This window comes from Petaurus breviceps, unplaced genomic scaffold (assembly GCF_028583685.1).
Source record: "Petaurus breviceps papuanus isolate PSGF00001 unplaced genomic scaffold, PetGlider_PUasm1.0 90895, whole genome shotgun sequence".
NCBI classification, from domain to species: domain Eukaryota; kingdom Metazoa; phylum Chordata; class Mammalia; order Diprotodontia; family Petauridae; genus Petaurus; species Petaurus breviceps.
Window position 1 is genome coordinate 28,712,959 of NW_027187372.1, and position 21,752 is coordinate 28,734,710.

The 21,752-nt window shown below is 40.5% G+C and overlaps 1 pseudogene; it reads left to right on the forward strand.

Annotated features, from left to right (window-relative positions):
• Positions 1 to 21,752, forward strand: part of LOC138151118 (folate receptor alpha-like) — a 115,774-nt pseudogene that overhangs the window by 29,084 nt on the left and 64,938 nt on the right.

A 21,752-nucleotide genomic window follows, 5' to 3' on the forward strand; every position in this document is an offset into this window, starting at 1 on the left:
AGTTCTACTTAGACTTTGGGGGTGGGGTTGGAGTTGTTGTAGAGCTATTACAAGGAAGCCATCTTGTTAAATGATGTAATAAAATAAGGAAGTGAATGTATATTTTGTAAATTGAATCATGTCTCATATATAGGGCATTGCTAATGTTCAAATGTATGTAAATGCCATTATGCTTAATAAAAGACTAATGAAGAGTTACTGTGTTCACATTAATTTACATAATTTACTTAAATGTTAAGTGTTCATAGTAGCATTAAATCATTAGTCCATTCCCCTCCACCATCTAATCCATCCTCCAGTGAGGCAATTAGGCAGTCAATAAGTATTTATTAAACTTCCATTATGTGGGCACTGTGCTAATGCTAGGGGTACAAAGAAAGGCAAAAGATAGTCTCTGACCTCAAGGTACTCACAGTCGGGGGGAGTGGGGGGGAACAACAAGCTAACAAATGTATACAAACAAGCAATAAATCGGAAATAATGAACAAAGGGAAGGCACTAAAATTAAGAAGGATTAGAGAAAACTTCCTGTAGAAGGTGGGATTTTAGTTGGGAAAAAAACAAAGAAGGGGGGGGGGCGGCTTAGAGGAGGAGGGACAGCATTCCATATATTGTGAACAGCCACTGAAAATACCTTGAGCTAAGTGATTGAAATGTCTTGTTCAAGGAATATTGAGTAAGCCAGTGTCACAGAATCAAAGGCTATGTGTTGGGGGAGAGGGGGGCGGCTTTTAACCTGTGAAAAGACTTGGAAAGGTATGTAAGGGAGAGGGGCTAGGTTATGAAGGGCTTTAGACACAAGACCCTGGGTTATGATGAGCCACTAAAATTTACTAATTAGGGTGGTGACACTGGCAGACCTGCATTTTTAGGAAAATCACTTCAGTGACTGAAGGATGGATTGGAGTTGGGAAGAGTCTTGAGTCAGGCAGACCCCGCAGCAGGCTGTTGCAATAGTGTAGGAATGAGGTGACCAGGGTCTGCACTGGAATGGTAGCTGTGTCAGAGGAGAGATATTGTGAAGATGAAAATAACAGGTTGTGTTGACAGCACATGTTGAGTTTAAGTATACTAGATATCCAGTTGGAGAGGTCTAAAAGGTGCTGGAAATGTAAGCCTGGAGGTCAGCAGAAGGGTTGGAACTGGATAAATACGGTTGAGAATCAGATAATTAAATCCAGGGGAGCTGAGAAGATAACCAAATGAAATTGTTTAGAGAAACCGATTGACCAACATTCAAGTATCAAACCGGCCCTCCTGAAGCACAGAACTGACAATGTTACACCTCCGCATCCCACCCCACCTGCTCCATTCAATAAACTCTAATGACTCCTTTTTCTTCCAAGATGAATTATAAAATCCTCTGTCTTTAAAAGCCTTCATAACCTAGCTCTCTTCCGTCTTTTTAGTCTCCTTATTCCTTTCTCCACTCTGTACTCGGAATGACCTTGCAGCTGTTCAAACATGATGATCCCCTGACTTTGAATTTTCATTGACTGTCCTCCCTGACTCCTTATCTTCCTCTTCTGGCATTCCTGGGTTCCTTCAAGTTTCCACTAAAATCTCATCTTCTGCAGGAAGTCTTTCTCAACATTCTTTGATGCTAGTGCCTCCCCCCTTTATTTTATTTCCAATTTATCTTGTATAAATTTTGTTTGTATATTTGCATGTTTTGGGCCCATTAGTCTGTGATCTCATCCACAGAAGGGAATATTTTTGCCTTTTTTCATATTCTCAGTATTTAGCACAGGGCCTGGGACATGGTAGGTACAATGCTTGTTGACTAATTGACAGCTAATAGGTTTGTTCTTCTAACTTTGGTGGTAATTTGGGGACCCAGAAAAGACTAGTTGAAATAGAATGTGATAGAAAAATTGGTTTGTTTTTGCACTGAATATGCCCACTAAATACCTTGCACAATCAATTGTCAGATTGCCTTGACAAAACTGGTATAAGATACTCAATGACCATTTTAATTTTAAATGTTTTCATCTTCTCATAAATAATTTTGACACAATGTCTACTATGTATCTAGCAGTAGATGGTGGTATGAGTCTAATGGTGTGGGGTAGAGGGCAAAAAGCGAGCCATACTTTTTGTTGTTGTTGAATTGTTTCAGTCGTGTCTGACTCTTCGTGACCCCATTTGGGGTTTTCTTGGTAAAGACACTGGAGTGGTTTTTCATTTCCTTCTCCAGCTCATTTTACAGATGAGAAACTGAGGCAAATAGGGTTAAGTGACTTGCCCAGGGTCACAAAGCTAGGCTGGATTTGAACTCAGGAATATGAGTCTTCCTGATTCCCAACCCAATGCTTCAATCAGTGCACCACCTAGTTGCATCTAGGCCATACTAGTTACTCCTGTTTGGATGGCCCTTTACTCTCATGTAGGTGGTGTGCTTTGTTATCAGCTCCTTACTTCGGGCCATGATTTTTTTTTTTTTAGTTAATGCCATCAACCAGTGCAGGACTGAACAAAGGCAAAGGTAAAAATGCCAGAGGAATCACCTCACATACCAGGTATAGCCTCCAATTATTGTTCTGAATTCACATGTTCTTAGCTCTGGGAAAGGTATAAGAATATGACTCAACAAATCTCTTTCTCTAGCTCTCTACCCTCATGCTGGGAATGTTATAGTAGTTATAAGAAAATTCCTCTCTGTCTCTCTTTCTTTCTTCCTTATTTTTACTTCTTTATTCCTTACCCTCTCTTACTCTTTCTTTTCCTCTTCTTCCCTTTCACTCTTTCTCCAATCATAACTTCCCTCTCAACTACTCTTAAGTAAATGAAACACATACAGACCAGTAATTCAATGGTTAAGAAGAGTTTCATTTTATTACTGGTGTTTAAAGAGACTAGATGAACAGAAAAGTAAAAATGAACTTTAAAGAAACAGAAATAAGCTTTGAATCAAAAGCATGCTCTTCTGGCATGGCCAAGCAGAAGAATCACCAGCCCAGGGTCTGCCTCTCTGAGTAAACTCAGTAGGATCGAGATGTACCCAGATGCTTCTCTTGGCCTTGGAGTCTGATGCTGTCCCTTTCTCTGCAACTCTGCTTCTGTTTCCATGGAAACTGCTCTCTGCAAGCTTCTGTTAGTCTCAGTCCCTGGTGAGGCTTTCTGTCAGGGACCAAGGGTCCTCTCTGATGTCTAATGCAGGCTTCCCTTGATGCCTTGGTGTCTCTGTATTCACCCTTGGTAGTGGTTTCAGTGCTGGCAACAAATACCTTGCTTCCTCACTTCCTCAAATCTTTGTTCTTTTTTCTTTATTTTTTCCATTTCTGACAACATCATCTCTCACGAGGCATCTTCTCTTCTTCTCCCTTCCTTAGAAAATGAAAGGGTCTAAGTCCTTTAAGGACTCAGTACAAGCATATTGGGGAATTCCTGCCTGTCAGCAGAGATAGGTCTTCACCATAGTTGGGCGACATCTATGATTGAGTAAAGTTGGGGAGTTTGAAGAGAAATGGTAGATTCAGAGAATGTCCAAAGGAGTGCACCTACAACAGTGAAAGACTTACATATTATGCCCATATGAAGGATCTGGGGATGTTTAGCCTGGAGAAGGGGAAATTTTGGGATGGGGGTATGAAAGGCTGTTCATATAGGAGAAATGTTAGGTTTGTTCTCCATGACACCAGAGGGCAAAAGTAGGAGCCCTTTATGGGATAAATTAAAAGACAAATTTAGGTTTTATATTTGGGAAAATTCCTAAAAATTAGGGCTATATACAGAAGTGGAATTGGTTGTCTAAGGAGGTTCTGACATTCACTAGAGGTCTTCAGGCCAAGGATGGATAACTACTTGTCAGAAATGTTGTAGACATGAATATCTGGGGGAATTAGATTGGCTAAGACGGTAGCTAAGGTCCCTTTTAACTCTGAAATTCTATGATTCTAAGACATATTAATAACCAGGACTTTGATATTGTAACAAGCATCATTGAAACTATAAGAACCAAAGCACAAATTTAGAAGAAATGCAAATATTATCTAACCCTGAGGAATCACTTCTGAACCCAAAGAGACTGGAGCATTTTAGCATTACTGTGTGTGTGTGTGGGGGGCAGCATTACTGAATAGGTTCTGTAATGAAGGAGCCTGTTTCCAATCTCTTAGCTTCCATTGTAAAGGACTAGATGACCTTTTATTACACTCATTGATTCATTAAGCCCTCACCCTGATGCCATGGATATGATTTTACTTATAGCTTACATTAGAGCTCACATCTAGGGTTTCCTTAAAAAGAGAGGAGATGTGGAAAGCTACTGATAATATAATGTGAATCAGATATATGACAAATAATTTATTCTTGTACACAAAAGAGATAATCAATAAAAAAAAAAAACGCCTCATGGCATGGATTAATAGAATGACTTAGAAAAATAGATTCCAGTAACAACTTAAAACTACAGGTACAATTTCTTGAGAAAGTGATACTTAAACCTATCAGAACATAAAGTAATTTTCAGGATTGAAAGTTAAGCATTTTACAGCTCTCCTTGGCTCTGTGCTATTCATTATAGTAATTCCTAGCATGCTGGTAAAATGACCAGGCTTGAGCCAATCCTCTTCTTTGTAGACATACTTTCCCAAAGTGCTAAAGCAGTTACTAAAGATTCCTTTTCTGCTACCACAATCCTAAACCAATGAGACCTCTGGACCTCTCAAACTCACAAGAATACCTCTAAGTCTGAAGCTAACCATCTTGGGATAGGTACTTGTTTGCCTAATATTAGGAAAGAATAAGCAAAAAAGAGTTGGTCCAAACACAGACTCAGGCTTGCCTAGGTAGATGCCTTTTGCTCATGGACACATGGAAATGGCTGGGAATACAGCCTCCCCTTCTTGACTCCCCTTTCAGGAAACAGCTCAATACAGTCTTGACATTATGTAAAGTCAGAAATAAGTTAAACCACTGAGAAGGCCTCTAGCCCTTTTACACATGCAGTGAGTCATCAGCTGTTCTGGCTCTGTGTTGAATAAGAGGACTGTCATCCCTAAGTGGAAGACCTTTAGTTTTGAATTGTAACATGACTAGCATCAGACTCCCAAACTCCCCACAGCGGTCAACCAAAACCAGGATTGAGCATTGTCAGGGTGTTCCCTAAGATGGCCCCTGTAGGCCATTTCAATCTCACTACACAGATGAAGGATAGTTTCGAATTGAGTTTGCTCTTAGCTTCTGCTGATTACCTTATCAGATTTTTAAAGATAGTTCCATGGTTCCAACAAAATTACTCATGAGAATTTTAAAATAAAACTGTAAAATCTTGCAAGTGAAAATGTGGTGACCTAAAACAATCCCCTTAAATACTGACTTATGTAAGTGAAGGGAAAAAATAAAAATTTTGTGACCTAGACTATAAAATGACCTATCACAACTAATAAGGATCCATGATCTCATTAACGTGGGTGTTCCCTCCTCGGATACAAAGCCCATCTCATCCACACCTTCCCTGCTGGTGTGATCTTCATCCATGTCTGCCCATAAATCCGTCAAAGAAAATCTCCCCATCATGCTAGAGTTTTTCTCTTATAGATCTTTTAACATTCCATGGATACCAAAGTTACATCCATATTCAATGTTGTTTCTAATTGCAAAATGTTTCATTGTTGTTGTCTAGTCATTCAGTCATGTCTGACTCTTTCTAATCCTGTGGACTACAGCATGCCAGGACCTTGACACCTAAGGGGCTCATTTTCTGATGCCATATCTTTTAGCATTTTAATACCGTCCATGGGGTTTTCTTGGCAAAAATACTGGAGTAGTTTGGAATTTCCTGCTCCAATGGATTACCTTTTGTCAGAATGCTCCACTATGATCTGTCCATCAAACTACTTACTGATACCACTAAACCCATCCCTCTCACTGAATTGAGAGGAACAACTTCTAGTTTCTCTGGTCTGTTCTGCAGAACAGGAAGCTTGGATAATATTGTCAGATTCCAAATACAATTAACTGGAAGATATGAAGGTTTTTTGAGGGTAGGAGTCATTTTAAAATTGGTCTTAGATTATTTGGCTCCATAAATAATAATAATAACTGACATTTATGTAGAGCATAGCTTCTTAATCTGGGGTCTATAAACTTGATTTAATTTTCATTTGATAACTACATTTCAATATAATTGATTTCCTTTGTAACACTATGTATTTTATTTTATACATTTTAAAACTATTATTCTGGAAAGGAGTCTGTAGACTCCACTAGACTGCCAAAGTGATCTGCGATACAAAAGGTTTTGGTTTTAAATGTCTTACTTCATTTGCTCCCCAAAACATCTACCTGTGAGGTAGATGATTCAAATATTATTATCATCACATTTCATAGATGAGGAAACTGAGGGTTGGTGGGTGTAAGGGACTTGCTTTCATCCTTCAATGGATCTGTGATCTTCTCAGTGTGACCACTCCCTCTGAATGAAAATTGCTATCATTTAAGCCTGCCCAACCTATGCCATTCTGTTTTTTTCCTACAAATCAACCACAGAGGGCCCCAGACATTCTGGGATTGTTCTTCTAGACCTCGACACCATGTAGATAGCAATGGAGCTCATGAATTGTCCGTCAGTTGTTCCTTATTTATGCTATGGGACCAGTCCATCTGATGAGATATTAATTGCCACTCATCTTTCTGGTTCTGTTTCTCTGATGACATCCTTTATTCCACTTGGATGCCATTCTCTATCATTTATGATGTAGCCTGCTCATTTGTACTACCTATGAAGAATTCTCTATATCTCTCCACTCTACTCCCCACCCAAAAGAGAAGCAATGTAGGATATGAGTAGAGAACTGGCCTTGTGGAGACAGGAGGACCTAGATTGGATCCTGCCTTAGACACTTACTAGCTGTATGACCTTGGACAAGTCTCTTAACCTCTCAAGACCTCAATTTCACCATCATGACCTCTATGATCCAATGATCTTGGAGTCATGTCCCTCTACAGAAAAACTCCACAGAATCCTCATTTATAAAATAGGGCAAATGGTACTGAAGACTGGAGAGTTCGAAAAATGCCATATAAATGAAAGTCATTGATAAGGATGTTTGCATAATTGTCAGTGTGTGTAAATGACTTTTTCTTTTTTATTTTGGCATTATTTCACATAGATTTTTTTCTTTGAATGACTCTACATGCTTTGTCATCCTTTGGGGTCAAAATTCCCTATTGTACTGATGCATCAGGGTCTCTTTAATCTTTCTCCAAATAACGGGCAAATGAGATGTTTTCTGTTTTTCAAAGTTATGTACAACTGACTTCAGATGTATAATGAGCATTGTATTGTTTCCATCTTGGTGGGTGGGGGAGAGACTAAAGGAAGGGAAAGAATTTGGAACTAAAAATAAATATTTTAAAAAATTAAATAAAATTTAAAAAAATTATGTACAACTAATACCCAGACCACATAATATAGAGTGCTGGAAGGGATCATAGAAACCGTTTAGTTCCCGGCTTCTCAAAGTGTGGTCTATGGATTCTGGGAAGTTTCCAAGACCTTTTCAAGAGTTCACAAGGTCAAAACTATTTTCATAATAATACCAAATCATTATTTATATAAGCCACATAAACAAAAGTTTATTGGGTTTCTCAATAATTTTCAAGAGTGTTAAGGGATGCTGAGTTTGAAAACTATTTATCTAGTCCAATCCCCTCATTACAATGAGGAGGAAACTGAGGCCCAGGGAGGGGAAGGGAGCTGTCTGAGGTCAAGAGGCTAGTAAATAGCAGAGTCAGGATTTTAGCCCAGTTTCCTTGTCTCCAAATCTGGTGCCCTTTCCACTATACTATGCCGTCTTAGAACTATAGCCCTTTTCTTTTCTTTTATTTAGGGTAGTGGGGGAGAGGGTGTTATAATACAATATTTACTATTAATGACAATATTATTACAATACAATATTTATTATCATTAATAAAAATTTGGAGATATAAATTAATCATAAACAATAAGGAGAAAATTCATTTAAAAAAGATAAAACAAGAACCAGTTCAAATTATTGACCTTGATCTAGAAGGCAGGGGTAGGATTTTATAGCATGAGAACTGTCCTATAGAATCAGCATGGTGGAAAATTGGGGTAAAAAGGGATTTTACCAACAATGAGGCAAGAGCTCATGAGACAGAGAGGAAGAGATAGAAGAAGCCTGAGATTGGCACATCTTAGACCACCAGTCGGGAAGTATGAAACTAGTACAAAACTTTCAGAATTTAAAAAAAGCAACCGCCTACCAAGGAGTCAAATCCTTTCCATCTACCAAGATGAATGATTTATTTGGGAAAAAAAACCTGCCTGTCATTTATCATTAAACCTATTCCCTCATTTGTAAAATGAGGAGTATAGAAGTCTTTCTATGCCTAAACCTGTGATCCTCAAAGTCACAAGATGTAACATTACAACCGAGGGGAGAACTCCATTGACACAAAAGTCTAATTTGTAGAATCTTACCGAAATGGGTTTGTTCTAAAGCTTAGGAACCTCCTGGATGGTTATTGAGGTCCCAGGAAGACGTTCCAGGATATAAAGTTAGACTGGCATTTGCTTTGCTATCCAATGCTGCTTTTGGCCTCTTTTGAGAAATGACAGCAACTTCCAACTTCTATTTCTTCGACAACAATCATCTCATTGACAATGTTATTGGAGCCTCCTTCTGTCAGGCTATTTTATGACACAGTGATGGCTTCCACGTTTCCTCGACTACAGGAGAAGTCCCTGGCAGACTCAGTGCCTCCATAATCATAACCATGGGGTAATCTGGTAAAGATGACCAGAAAGTTGCCGCCAGAGCCAAAGGGTGGAGACAAGGAAAGCCTCCCTCACACGGTGCAGAGTGAGAGAAGTAGAATTGTCCAAAGAATGAAGAGAAATGGTTTCTATTACTATGTCCTCCACTTGGCTGTCACATGGATCTTCCTCAAGCACAGCTCCAGCCATTGCACCTACTAGTCAACAAATTCCAGTGGCTTCAGGATCAAATAGAAAATTCTCTGTTGTGCTTTCAAAGCCTTTTATAACCTGACCCATCCCTATCTTCTTTTACCTTATTCCCCTTCACATACTCTGTGTGATCCAGTGACATTGGCTTTCCTTGCTTCTCCTTGAAGAAGACCCTCCATCTCCTGACTGCATTTTCACTGACTCGCACCTATGCCTGGAATGCTTTCCTTTCTCATCAACACCTCCTGCCTTCATCACCTTCCTTCAAGTCTCAGCTAAAATCTCACCTTCTGCAAGAAGCATGTCTCCTAATGCTAATCTTACCCCTCTGAGACTACTCCAATTCCTCCTGCATGTATCTTGTTTGTGTGATGTGGTTTACTATTGACTTAGGAGGCCAAGTCTACTACCTTTTAGCTCCCCCCTAACAGGGGATTGGTTTCTTCTCTGCCTTCAGTTACTAGTACTGCAATTACATTTAACCTTTTTCATTTAACTTTTACAAAGGGACATTTGCTTCAGAGATACAGCAAAAACAATTTTGTATAGAGATATATAATATAATAAAACATTTTGTTGTACAGTTGTTTCAGTCATATCCAATTCTCCTTGACCCCATTTTGGGGTTTTCTTGGCAAAGATACTGGAGTGGTTTGCCATTTCCTTTTCCAGCTCATTTTACAAATGAGGAAACTGAGGTAAACAAGGTTATTATTATATATATTATATTATATTATATTGTATTGTATTGTATTATATTATATTATATTATATTATATTATATTATATTATATTATATTATATTAGTGGCCTGTCTAGGGTCACACAGCTAGTAAGTGTTTGAGGCTAGGTTTGAACTCATGAAGATAAGTCTTCCTAATTCCAAGCCCGGTGTGCTATCCACTGTGCTGCCTAGCTGCCTATAATGTGATAAGATATGATATAAAATTTTATAATATAATATAAAATAATATATTATATGTAGTCTATAATATAAAATATAATAGATAATTATAATATAACATAATATAACAAAATATAATATAACATTTCAGGGGCAATTTCCCCAACTCCAATACCTCTTCATTCTCTGGAAAGGGTAGGGGGATTAGGGTAATACCTTTGCTCAGTTCTTACAAAGCATCCATCCCACCAAGCTTGTGTCCAAGTCCAAAGGAACAACCTTACCACTTGTTCCTCATGACTTCACTGCTGGGTTGACTACAGCCTAGATTCCTGAACTCCTGGATCTTTGCAGCTGAAGCTCCTGGGTTGGAGATTTCACTGCCAATACCTAAAATGGAAAAATAAAAAGGAAAATGTCAGAAACCAGAACTATTTCTCAGGGTCACATAGATGAAAGGAGAAAGGGGAGAAATGAGACAGCCCCCAAACCCTTCTCTTTAATTGAATGGTGTTCCTCAGACTGGAATACAAGAAAATCCCTGATGGTGCTCAGTCAAGCAGTTTTTTTTTTAAAGCAATTGGGGTTAAGTAACTTGCTCAAGGTTACACGGCCAGTTATTTCTGGGTGGGTGCTAATTATCTGAGCCCACATTTGATCCCAGATCATCCCGACTCTGGGGCTGGTGCTCTTAGTCACTGTGCTACCTGGCCGACCCATCAGTCAAGCAGTTTTAAAGATATAAACAGTTGTGACCATGCAGCTAATGAAAAATTGCTTTTAATCACATAGTAGGCTGAAACAGAATGTTCCAGTTTTCTGCATAAGTCTTCAAGAAGTAGGCCCCCAGCATCTTCTTTGTGGAGGACCCCATCTTAGGTAGTCTAGGCATGCCCCAAACCCCTGTCACATTTGCACATAGTTGTTTGTATGTTGTTTTCCCTATTAGATTGTAAGCTCCTTGAAGGCAGGGTCCGTATTTCCCTTTCTTTGTATCCTCTGTACTTAGCACAATGCGAGGTACATAGTAAGTGCATAATAATGTTTGTTAACTTGACCATAGACCTTTTATAAACATCTTCATATGGAAAGATCTCATTTTCCTTTTCAACTGCTTCTTAGGATACAGGCCCAGGAGTGGGATTATCAGGTTAAAGGGTATGACTAATTTTGAGGCTCTTGCTCCTTATTACTGCATTGCTGTCCAGAGAGATTATTCCAATTAATGTTACCACCAGGAATAATGATAGATGAGTAGATCTTCTGTTCTCCCTGACAGCTTTGGGCTTTGTTTTTTCTTCACTTTTTCCCCCATTCTCATGAGTGTTGTAGTTGTACTCATTTACATTTCTTTAGTAATTAATGAGGTTGATCATTCTGCTAAATGTGCATTTACTGTGTTTCTTCTCTTGTGACTCATCTGTTTATTTCTTTTGTCCATTTGCCAATAATGGATGAGGCTTAAGAGGCTCACAATTATAAAGTACTTTCAGGTTTGCAAAACACTTTTCTCAGTCTTGTTCGGGAAAGAGTCCAAGAGTTGTCACCCCCATTTCCAGATGTGGAAATTTAAGGTCAGAGTCAAGTCAATAAGCACCTATTATGTGCCAGACCCTGTGGCTAAGTCTTGGGGATACAAAGAAAGGAAAAAGACAGTTTCTGCTCTCAAGCAGCTCACAGTGTAATGAAGGAGACAACATGCAAGTTACTATGTAGAAACAAGATGTGGCCAGGAGATAATCACAGAGAGAGTCACATGGCTAGTGCGTGTCTGAGGTAGTGGTTGAGCTCAGATCTTTTTGACTCAGAGATCAAGTGCTCTGTTACCCCACCTAAGGGCAGTGATTCTTCACAACTGCCTTATGCAGAAAAGAATGACAGCTATCATCCTTCCCACTCCTTACAGAGTAAGGAAATTGAGACTGAGAGATAAAAACTAGCACAACCTCACTCAGTGAGTCAGGAGCAGAACTGTCAGATCTCCCCACATTCAGATTTATAAACTAGGCTCCTCCCTAGCTAGCACAATTTTTTTCCTCCTGTTCTGCAGTGTGTGGGGTGTGGAGACCCTGACCCAAATTGACTACTCAGAGACCTCTCAAAGTGAAGGTAGTTTTATTAGAATCTCATGAGAAGCGGGCGGTCCAGTCTCTGGTACACACCCAGAGAGAGGAGGCCGAGGTACAGAAGCAGAAACTAGGTTAAATAAGCAAGGGTTACCCACACCCCTCCCAAACATTAATCTAATTATTACTACTGAGGCTCTAATTTTGTTAGATAACATACATAATACATGAGGTCCACTACGCAAGCGTAGTAACAACCTCAGAATACTGAACCCCCTTCAGTCCAACCTAGATGTGTCCTTATCTGGGCCTGAGTGTCCCAAGGCCGCTGTCTGCTTTCTGATTGGTCAAATCCACCTGCTGCTGCCAACATTATTTAATTTTTAGTATTATCTAGGAGTTCTCTGGGAACTCAAACTTCTTCCCAAGGCTACTGTCTGACACTTTTTATCAGTAGTCTTCTTTCAGCAATTCTTGCAGTTCTATAGAAACTTAACCCTTTGCTACCTCTCAACTACCATTCCTTTCCCCAAACTAAAAACATTTCTAATTTGGTCTCAATAGTTAATCCAATCAGTTGTATTAATACTCAATAGCTCTTACATCACCTTGAAATACACAATGACTTATATATATATATATATATATATATATATATATATATGGAAGCAACATTGAACTTAGTTACAAAATATAAGGAAGTAATGAGAACGTATATAGGATGTTCAGAATGGGGAAACTTCACTGTAAGTCATCCCTCACATGCAGGACAAGACAGGGCAGGGCTCAAAGAGGGAGATACAGCTCTTTTTTTTTGTCTTTATTAATTTGTTTACTTTTAGTTTACAAGATTCATTACCACAATTCCTTGAGTTTCAAATTTTCTCTCCCTCCCCCATCCTCCCTCCATGGCGGCATACAATCTAGTATCTGCAAATACTTTCACATTAGGCATTAGTCAGGTTATAAAGAAGGATTGTAACAGATGGAATGAAGAATGGTAAAGAGGAAACAAAACCAAACAAGAAAACGAAAAAGGGCAGGTAGTTTGCTTCAATCTGGGTTCAATCTCAGTTCTTTCTCTGAATGTAAACATCTCTCTCCATCATGAGTCTTTTGGGGTTGACTTATGACTCTGGATTGCTGAGAAGAGTCCAGTTTATCAAAGTTGGTCATCACACATACATTGTGTCTGTAATTGTGATACAGCTCTTTTCAGGTTGATCCGGGAGGTAAAGAAAATTTTCTGAGCTGCACTTGAGAAAGGGTGCTGGGATGATCATCCCCAAAAGTGGCCAATGTAAAAATTATTCCTGTTGCTCTGTGTAATGTTAATGGGAGATGAAGATCTTCCTCACCCATCAATAGTTGTCAGGTAGAGCCCTACAAGAGAAGCTTGATTAGGGGAGGCTTGTTTTTCAGGAAGGACCACGCCTTTTGTTACTTTGTAATTAGTCAGTGGTCACCATGGTTATGATGCCCTCTGACTCTGAAGATGTGTGTATGTGTGTGTGTGTGTGTGTGTATACTCTGAGGTTAGCATTTTGCTTTGAGATTCACTTATTGGAAGAGTGTTTGTGTGATTTAGCCAGATGAGACTCTGGGTAGCTGTTAAGGAGCCTTCTGGCTTTGAAAATCCAGATGTTGGTGCTTCTCTCTCTGGTAATTATGTATGTATAGCTTTGGTCAGACAACTAGAAGCCCTGGCTGTTGATGTGTATTATTTTCTCTGCATTTTTTTCTGCTTGTAATTTCTGTTTGTATTTCCTCTGAAGTTCAGGGTGCTGAATTTTCCCCCTGAACTAAGTGAATTATATATATATAATCTTGTTGTTACACCCTGCTATATGGTATATTATTGTTCACTTCCAGTTGAAATCTGCTGATTTTTCTGAGGAAGTCTGGTTTTTTGCTTCTGGGTTTTTTATTGTTGTTGTTCTTGACTTTCTGTATTCCTGGTCACTTAACTGCTTTCTAGACTATCCAGAAGATTCTTAGGGATGGTGGAGTATGTTTGAGGATGGGAGGAATAGAGGAGACAGTATTGCTCAGCCTAAGCCCAAGCTGCTTTGCTTGTTGGCTGCCTGTCCATTTCCAACCTGAGCCTGAGAGAGGAGTGGAGTCAGAGATGGACAGGTGAGTCAGCTTCCCAGTACCCCTGATTTAAGTCCTTAGTTGTGGGAAACTTTCTGTGAAGGGGTATAAATTCCCAGGACACCAAAAACACCTTTTTCTAAGTGTAAGTAGAAATACTCACTCCAAAGCCAAAGAGGAAAGCTTTGTGAACTATGGTTGTTCAATAGCAGATTGTTCCTTCCATTCATGTGGGTGCTAATAACTGAAAGGAACTTATGAAACCATCTAGCTCAACCTTTTTAATTTTACACCTGAGGAAACAGTGGTTTCAGAAGATTAAAAGACTTTCCCAAGATTACACAGGAGGTTAACGTTAGAGTTAGAAAATGGTCCCAGATCCTTTGATTCAACAGTCAGAACTGTTACCCTTGTATCATACTACCTTTCTCCTCTCTCCCCTTTCATTTTTTCTTTCAAACACCCATTAACTATATATCCATCTACCTATCCATCTCTCTCCTTCTATCTATCCATCTCTGTTTTTCTTTCTTTCTATCTACCTCCTACCTATCTTCACTCATAATGACATAAATAAGACTTTGGATTCTCTAACACTATGTCAGCAAAATACAAGTTTTGGTCAGTGTTATAGGAATGTAAATTTTTAAGATCTTCCCTGCCCCTAGGCTTAAGTGCACCTAGAGCCTGTGGTGGGAGGCTTGTTTCTCAGGAGATACTTTGTGATTGGGCAGTGGGTCAAGAAGGTTGTTATATTCTCTGAGCCAGGAGAAGGCTATATAAGCCCTGATGTGAGGCTTTGCTTTGGGGCTCACTTTGAGAAGTGTTGTGTGATTTGACCAGATGAGACTCTGGGCAGCCATTGTTGAGAGCCCCTCAGCTTTGAAAACCCAGATGCTGATGCTTCCCTCTCTGGTAACTGTGATTTGGTATGGATGTATGTAATGGTTGGACAGTTTGGAAGCCTGTCTGCTGACATGTTCTTGTAACTTATGCTTGTAACCTCTGTATATTCTGAAGTTCGGGGTGCTGACCTTTTCCCCCTGAACTAGGTAAATGATATATGTTTGATTGATTAAAGTAAGCTTGTTAACCCATTTTGAGTTGCTTTCCTTTAGCAAAGCAGATCTAAGAACCTGTGTTGGCAGCCACCCTGGGGATGCTGGGTTGCTTGCCACTACAGTCAGTCCTACCGTGCTGGAAAAATCTTTGAGTACAGGCCTGTTGATGAACCCTTCCTATCTTTGGAGAACCATCTCATAAGATGAGAGGCTCATGACCAGAAGGTTGCCTCTAGATACAGATTTTTTTTGGACACAGCAGTGCAGCCAAACTGGTCTTCTGGCTGTTCCTCGCACATGGTACCCTATTTCCTTTCTTTGCGCTTTTTTCAAAGACTATATACTCCATGCCCAGAATATACTTCCTGTCAACCTCCAGATCTCAAAATAGCTAATTTTCTTCTTGACTTAATATAGATGCTGTTTTCTACAGGAAGCTTTGCTTGGTCCCTCTTGCTGCCAGTGACTCCTCCATGATGACAAGGTAATGCATGTATTACATGTGTTTCATGTATTTTTGTGTATGCACATGTTTACCATTTATGCTATAAGGTTCCTGAGGGCAGGAACTGCTTCACTTTTGTTTTTATATTTCTAGTGCATAGCACAGAGTTTGATACATAGTAGGTAGTAGGTATTTAGTGTTCCTTGGTTGTCTGATGGATGGGGAGGTTAGGGAAGATTGGCCAATGGGAGACTCATTCTTAGGAATATGTGTAAATGTTGGTGAGCCTTCCTCTGAAAATGCATAATAATGCATAAAGTAGGGCCTTGTTCTTTATTTCAGAGCATGTACAGGTATTTTCTGCCTGTTTCCTATCAGCTTACTGTATGGCAATTAAAAAAAAATCTTTGAACTCTCCATGTCTCACTAGGCTTCAATTCCCACTCTTCCATTTTGCCCCAGAAAACTCTTCATCCTAGAAGATTACTTCAGCCCAGGAATTCACACTTCAGAAGTACACTCAGCTGCTGTGATTCCTCCTAGAGCAGGGCCATCTCCAGTTGTCCTGATCAGTATCTTGCCATTGAACCTTGCCATTCTCACCTCTGGAGAATGAAGTGAGGCGGGTGACCTTGCACAGCCCTGCCTCACTTAAATCCAATTTACTTGCATGTCATGGCATCAATTCCCTGATGTCATGGTCCTTTTCTAGAACAAAGGACAAACAACAATCCTCCTAGAGCTTTAAGGAGGGCACCTAGGCCAATCATCTTTTAATTTCTCCCCAGGCTGCTTTCCAGACTCCTCCATCATGCTCTAATTAGAATGTAAGCTCCATGAGGGCAGGAATTAACTTTTCTTTTTGGCTTGTACATAGTAGTCACTTAAAACATGCTTATTGAGGGATTGACTGAGCTGGGTGTGCATATAAAAGGCACAAACAGACAAAATCTCTTTCTCTTCCCTGATGATATTTGATGGAGGAGGACAAACTGCTGTGGGTTTCCTAGTAAGGAAGGGATACTCTTTCTTTCTGCCTGTTTTGTATTTATTCTTTCCTGATCTTAGATAAAGGGGTGGTGGAGATGGGTGGACCAGATTGTGATCCCATGAGTTCCAAAAGGTTAGAAGAGGCACCCAAGATTCAGTCACTGGAGTCTACCCAGAGTCTGCTTAGAGTTGCAGTAGCCAAGGTCAATGATAAGCCAGCTCTGAGGAGCAACCTACTTGACCCAGCTCAGCAGTGAATTCATCCAGCAGCCCAAACACTATGTTCTGCCAACAAGGGAGCAACTTATCCACTGGCTATGCCAAACCCAGAAGTGAACAAATATGACGGGTGGAATCTTCAGCAGCAACCACTTTTAGTTTGAGTCTATCGTCCCCAGGAACTGAAGCATTAAGGGGAGAGCATGTTTTCATTCTTCAGTTCCAGCAATATGGTCTGACCCATCCCTGCCCTTAAGGGTTTATTTTCCCATTGTAGATAGAGTGCTGAACCCATCTGGAGTCATTAAGTGCAGACCTGACCATATCCCCCCTGTATTCAATAAACTCTAATGGCTCCCTATTATCTCCAGGATCAAATATACAATCCTCTGCTTGGCTTTTACAACCTGGCCCCTCCCCACTACCATTCTTCTTCTTTGCTTCCCTGCGCATAGTCTGGGAGCCAGTGATACCTGCCTGCTAGTGGTTCCTTGTATGAGATACTCCATCTCCTGACTGTGCGTTTTCACTGACTGTCCCGCATCCCTGGAATGAGTTTCCTTCACACTTCTGACTCCTGGCTTCCTTCTTTCAAGTCCCAGCTAAAGTTCCACCTTCAGCCAGAAGCCTTTCCTGGTTCCATCTCTGATGCTTCCCTCTGAATCCATCTCTAATATACCCCACATGCATCTATATAAGATGTATGCAGTTGTTTACATGTTGTTCACCCCACAGATTGTGAGATGCCTCATGGCAGGAATTGTTTTTGCCTAAGTCTGTGTCCCCAGAGCTTAATACAGTGCCTGGCACATAGTAAATACTTAATAAATGCTGGTTGTTGACAGACTATACATACGTATACACACACACTCACACATATAATTAGAGGTAGCATTATATAGTACATACTATTTGCAGGTCACTGGGTTAAATTCTTTTTACAAATTATTTCTTTTGAGCCTCACAACAACCTTGGGAGAAAAGTGCTTTTATTTCTCCCATTTTAGAGTTGAGGAAACTGAGGCAAAGGTTAAGTGACTTGTCCAGGATCATACAGCTAGTAAATGTCTTAGATGGAATTTAAAATCAGATCTTACAGGTCCAGCATTCTATGCCCTATGCCACCTAGTTGCCAATATCTCTTTGTAAAAGCCAATTGATGAATTGATATTGACAAGAAATTGATCTATCAATTAATTACATAACATTGGCATTAAGTGGTGATTCCTATTGGGGAAATGGAAGCAGGTGACTCCCACCTCTTAGGGATTCCTCTCTCCCAGAATCCTGAGGGGGAGCAGTAGCTATACTCTTGGGACTCAGTCTTCCAGTGCAAGTCTCTGGCTAAAAAAGTAAGTCCTGATGTGCCACAATAATAAGGACAGGGATGCCGTCTCCGGGCCTTTCGATGATGACTCCTTGAAATATCAAAGCCACAGACACATATACACAGAGCAGAGCGAGGCTCCACCCTCCTGATTTGGGCCTTTTGAAGGCCTGCCCAGCCTTCAAGACCCAGTCTAATCTCCTCAAATATTATGGCATTCCTAGTGCTTCACCCTCCTTCACTGGAAGTGATCTCTCTCTCCATTGAGTTGCTCTGCCGCCACTTTCTACCTGGTGGCACTTCTCACACTCAACCTTTTATTGCAAATATCAGGCTCACCGTTTGTAATAATTCAGTGTGATTCTATTTAAAAGCTCTTAAGTAGCTGCTATGCAAGACAGAGAAGCAGAGTGGCCTAATGGGTAGGGCACCATCCTGTGAGTCAAAGACTTGGTTTGTCTCAGCTCTGTAATCCTGGGGAAATTGCTAAACTCCTCAGGGCTCGGGGCAGCTCTCCAAGTCCATAAGTTTTAGAGCAGCATTGCTCCTCTGCATTGGTAGAGGGAATTTCCACATCAGAAGTTTTGTAAACTCATGAAATCACAGGTCTGGACCTCCCTCCAAAAATTATCCCAGACATCAGACAAAAAGAAAAATAAACCCGTCCCTTCCCCTAAGGATTCACCTTCTCCTGATAGATAGAAGTCACTAAAATCCGAGATCAGATCCTGCTTCAAACACTTACTTATTAGCTGTGTGTCCCTGGACAAGTTACTTAGCCTTTGTCTGCCTCAGTTTCCTCATCTGTAAAATAGGGAATAATAATAGCACCTACCTCCCAGGCTTATTGTGAAGATAAAATAAGATAATAATTGTAATGGGCTTTGCAAACCTTAAAACTCTATAGAAATGCTATGGTGGTGATGATGATGATGATGTGACCTGTACATGGATAATTATATAGAAAATAATATTCAAACTGAATGTTGTAAACTAAAAGCAAATAAACAAATTAATTTTAAAAAAGAAAATAATATTTATCTTTTGTCCTTCATTCTCGAAAAAGACCAAGACATCAAGGAAGGTGATGTCATGACTTGCAAATGAATTGGGTTTAAGTGAGGGGGGCTAATTTCAAGAGGGCTGGAGCTCATCTGGAAGGATCAGGAGAGGCCTGATAGAGGAGGTGATGCCCAAGCTATGTTTTGAAGGCAGCCGTGGACCCTACAAGGTGAAGGTGAAGGGGGAGTGCATGAGAGGAATGAGCATACCATGCATGTAAAGGCAAAAAGGGGAGATGCCGTGTCACGTATGGGAAACAAATAGCAGCTAGTCAAACTAGATTGGAGAGAGTGTGAGAGGGATGAATATGAAATAAGCCTGCAAAGGAAGATGGGGGCCAGATTGTGGGAGGATTTAAATCCCAAACTGATAAGCCTGGTGGCAATAGGGAGCCACCGAATCGTCTTGGGCACTGGAGGAACAAGGCTGGAGCTGTACTTTAGGAATGTTATTTGGGCCTCTGTGTAGCATATGGAATGGATGGAGAAATCAGGAGCAGGGGCACCAATTAGGAGGCTACGGCAGTAGTTCAGTTAAGAGGCGCTGAAGATCTAAACTAGAGAAGACAACAGAGGCTAGGTTCTGACTGACCACAAAATCAGTCTGCATTCAATGTAAGTGTCATATCTTTTTATTTTCTTTTTGTAGGGGGGAAAGTGACTTGCCCAAGGTCACACGGCTAGTTTTTTGTGTTAAGTGTCTGAGGCTGTATTTGAACTTAGGTCATCCCAACTTTAGGGCTGGTGCTCTATTTACTGTGCCACCTAGCCGCCCCAAGTATCATATCTTTATATGGTGCATTGCACTGTTGAGCTCCTACCAGGTAGAGAGAATAGCTTTTTACCCTCCCCATTTAGTAGATGAGATAACTGAGGTATAGAGTGATTAAAGTTAGTGACAGAGTAGGGATTAGAACTCAGGTCTCTGATGTTCTTTCTACTAGGAGACAGAGCTTGAAGCACACTTCAACTGATGCCCAGGCATAAGGGGGAGGAGAGGAGAAGTCAGCCTGGTGTTGACAACCAGACGCTGAGAATCTGAGACCCATGGACATACACAGATCTTGTCATATTGTTGAGCTCAAAAATTTTAATTGACTCGTTATTGTCTCCTAAATTTGAACTACCTCCCCTGGCATTCAAGGCCTTATGTTATGTGGTATCATTCTCCCTTTCCAGCCTCTTTTCATATTTCCCTTCCCCACTCTTCTCCATGTACTCTAGGTTCCAGCCAAACTGGTCTATCCTCTGTCCCTCAAATGTACCGTGCACCGTCCAATCTCCGTGACTTTGTCCATGATATTCTTTACGTAGGTAATTCCCTCCCTCCCTCTCTTCGCCTGTTTATTTCTTACTTATCCTTTAAACCCAATTCAAATGCCACTTTGTTATCCAGAAAGCCTTCCTTGATTCTCCCAGGCAGATATGATCTCTCCCTTCCTACCTGACATGGCACTTTCTTTTTCATCTCTCTAATGCATGTATTACCTAATAGTGTATATTACAGGTTAAATTAGTACTTCTGTCTTATTCCCCTACCGGTCTATGTGTTCCACAAGGGCACAGACCATGTCTTATCCAAACTTTTCATCCCCCAACGTAATGCTCTCTGCTCACAGATTTTAAAATATTTGTTGAATGAATGGATAAACAAAATGAATGAATCTGCCAAAATTAGCTTATTGAGTGCAACCTGTACAGAGGTCTCTTGGGGGAAAAAAGATGTTTGCCTGTGAGGGAATTTCCATCCCAATATCCACACTTCTCACATCTCTCCATTAACAAATATTGATGTCTTTCTCCAGGACTGAAGCTCTCTTCTGACAAAAAGGACTTAAGCTATGGGGAAATGGCTTTGACCTTGAGCCTGGCCCTGCATCAAGTCTAGAAAGGATTGCTTCATTTCCTGATCTTGAGAAACACCTGCCTCCTTACCAGCTCTTGTTTCACATCCGAGGCAGAGAGAAAAAGTCATTTGTCTTATTAAGCCATTCAGAGCAAGGGGTACTAAGCCAACTCCTGCCTGGGAGGGAGAGGCCTCCTCCAGGAAGCCTGCTTCACCCTCCTCTTCCTCACTCCTTTACCACATGTTTTCACAACTCCAATGGCTGCAGCTTCTCTCACCTCATCAAGCACGCTTCCCCAGTGCCTTGTCCTCTAAGTGTCCCTGTGGACACAGGCGGTAGAAACCCCTTCTTCCAGTATTTGTGAATCCAGCGCCAACCAGATTCCAGATTTATTCCCTTATTCTTCCTGTAAATGTAACCAGCATTCCAGGCAAACTGAGCCTCTGACTGTGCACCCCATTCTTCCCCACCTCCCTTTCTTTGCTTATGTTGGTCGCCCTGCCTGTTGCCCTTACCCTCCATCTTATTTTATAGATGTCCTATGCATTCTCTGAGGTCCAGCTCAAATGCCACTTCCATGAAGACTTCACTTATTGCCCCAACTGAAAGTGACCTCTCCCTTTTTTTAACTCATAACACTGAATTTATATCATTCCTGCAGCACTTACACATGCTGCCTTGTATTGGAATTATTTGTGTCCCTATAGGTGATAGACATGCTGATGATAAGTTGCATCAGGACTCTTTCTTTCCTTCTTTCTTTCTTTCTTTCTTTCTTTCTTTCTTTCTTTCTTTCTTTC